The sequence below is a fragment of the Nannospalax galili genome, unplaced genomic scaffold, assembly GCF_000622305.1.
Source record: "Nannospalax galili isolate Female #2095 unplaced genomic scaffold, S.galili_v1.0 scaffold633, whole genome shotgun sequence".
In the NCBI taxonomy this organism is placed as follows: Eukaryota; Metazoa; Chordata; class Mammalia; order Rodentia; family Spalacidae; genus Nannospalax; species Nannospalax galili.
In genome coordinates, this window is record NW_008336075.1 from 522047 (window position 1) to 525123 (window position 3077).

Sequence of the window (3077 nt, forward strand, 5' to 3'; positions counted from 1 at the left end):
GAACAAAATCATCAATGAGAAATAATTGTCTAAATAACTTTTTATATAGACTTAAGCCTAATGTCTGGGAAATGTAATCGCTTGAACTCTTAAAGAAATATGCTGATGACTTTACTCTTTGGTTATACTTTACATTTGGGTATTTAAGAACATACAGTTGGACCAAATAAATCAATTTATTTTTACGTTTAAGGTCATCTGAGGATCTGTTTCTTAGCAGTCACATGGGCTTGGGAGGAGCGCCTGGCTCATTTGTTTTACTAGTTCCATCTATGTGAAAATAATTCAAAGGTCCTGCTCGACCATGTCTGGCTTCACTTGAAACATGAATGAGATATTTCCTCTGAGATGACCCTCACCTTTGTAGACTGGACACTGGTTCAAGTCCATCTCGTGGAGGCTCCATTTCCTCCCTGAACAAGAGAACAAGTGAATCACCACATTTACAGGACATTTTGAGAGATGTTCCATAGTCCCCTGAAACTTAGTTGACCACGGAGGGCAAGGGTCAAAAACTGTCCTTTAAGTCCCTCTGCCCACATGAGTGTAGGCCTCAAAATATGTCTGTTAAACATCTAATAACGTTAGTTCCACCGGCCTGGTACTTATAATTACCATGTGCTATGTAGATAAGGCTTACATAAAATACCAGATATTCTCAGATAAATTTTGAATAGATATATATTTTGTTCCTTAAGCTAGTTGACTAAACTATGACCATAGGCATTTTAAGATTATGTGTATATTATTTTTGTCTCATCCTTTATATATCATAACAAACCTAAACAGACCTTTATCACTTGCTTAGGCTTTCTCATTTTTCTATTTTGGAAAATATATCCATTCCCATATCCTTTTAATGTCTTTTACATTCTCATTTTCTTTTATTTAAATAATTGTGAGACACAATAGCATTAACAAATAAATTTTCCATCTATTGTGAAACTTCTTTTCCTGGGGATGCTAAGCAATGCTATTCCATTTCAAGTTTCTAATGTGCAGCCAATGTTTGATTAAAGTTTTACTGGGAAACAATGAATTTGTTGAGTTTACTTACCAAGATAACTGAGGGGTTACATGACCTGAGGGTATGCACAGTGGAAAACCTTTATCCAGCATAGGACATGCCTTCTCTTCCCAGCCTTCCCCAGAGTGTATATTTTAGCCCACCCCAAATCCAGGAACCCGTGTGTGATTAAGGTCAAATTACATACAGTTGGCTGGGAAGAGTGGCTGAATAATGCAGTGAGGCTCCTTCTTGACCATCCTTTAATGAATGAGCACAACCATCAACAGCCCAACTGTGATGATGTTTAGGGATCAGGCTCAGCTGAAATCGTGATGATGGTAGTTATTTCTTGCATTAGGGACTGCTGTATAACATCATCTCTTTAAAAGGACCTGGAATTTAAAAAGATTTGTTGCTAGCATCCACATATGAGGGAGATCATATGTCATTTGTTTTTCTGAGTCTGTGTTACTTCACTTAGAATAACAGTTTCTAGATCCATCCATTTACCTGCAAATTTCATTATTTCATATTTCTTTACTGCATAATAGAACTCCATTGTGTAAATATACTGCATTTTTGTTAACTACTGGTCAGTTGAGGGGCACTTAGGTAGCTTCCATCTTTTAGCTATTGTGAAAAGAGCATCAAACAGGTTGTACAAGTGTCTCTACAATTGGATGAGTCCTTTGGGTATATGCCAAGGACTGGTATAACAGGGCCACAGGGTAGGTTCATTTTTAGTATTTTAAGAGTTCTCCACAGTGTTTTTCATAAAGAGTTCATAACTTTGCAATTCTGCCAGAAGTGAATGAGCATTCCCCTTTCTCCATATCCTTGCAAGCATTTACTATCATTTGTCTGTTGATCCTAGCCAGTCTAATTGGGGTAAAGGTGATACCTTAGGGTGGTTTTAATTTGCATTTCCCTAATTACTAATGATGTTGACACTTTTTGAAATGTTTCTTAGTAATCTTTATTTCTTCATTTGAGAATTCTCTGTTAAGATCCCTAGCCCATCTTTTAATGAGGTCATTTGGTTTCTAGATTCTTTGTTTCGTTGAGTTCTTTATATATTCTGGATAATGAACCCCTGTCAGATGTGTCACTGGTGAATATTTTTTCCCATTCTGTGGGTTTTCTCTCTCTTTTTTTTTTTTTTTTTTTTTTTTTGGTCTTTTTGAGACAGGGTCTTCCTGTAGCCCCATCTGTCCTGGAACTCACTATGTAGACCAGGCTGGCCTTGAGCTCACAGAGATCCGCCTGCCTCTGCCTCCCGAGTGCTGGGATTAAAGGCATGCACCACCATGCCTGGCTTTCTCTTCACATTTTGATTGTTTCTTTTGCTATACAGAGCTATTTAGCTTAATGAGGTCCCACTTGTTGATTGATGACCTTAATTCCTGAGCAACTGAAGTCTGATTTAGAAAATTCTTTTCTACACCTATCTCTTGTAAGTTACTGGCAATATTTTCTTCTAATAGTTTCAGGACTTCCAGTTTCACATTGAGGTCTTTGATCCATTTGGAGTTGACTTTTGTGCAAGACAAAAGGATCTAGTTTCATTCTTCTACAGATGGAGATCCAGTTTTGCCAGAGCCATTTATTGAAGATGCTGTCTTTCCTCCATTGTGTGTTCTTGGCACCTTTGTCAAATATCATGTGGCTGAAATTGTGTGTATTCATATTTCAATGATATTGTGTTGATCTATGTAGCTATTTTTGTGCCAGTATCATGATGTTTTTATGACTATAGTTCTGTAGTATACTTTGAGATCTGGTATACTAATCCCCCAGGGTTGCTCTTTGTGCTCAGGGTTGCTTTGGCTATCCTGTCTTTTGTGTTTCCATATTAATATAAAGATTTTTTTTTCTAATTCTGTGAAGTATGTCATAGGGATTTTGATTGGGATTGCATTGAACCTATATATTGTTCTTGGTACGGTGGTCATTTTCACAATATTAATTCTTCCAAACCATAATCAAGGGAGGTCTTTCCATGATCTGATGTCTTCCTCGATCTCTTTCTTTAAAGACTTAATATTATCATTGTAGATATCTTTGATGT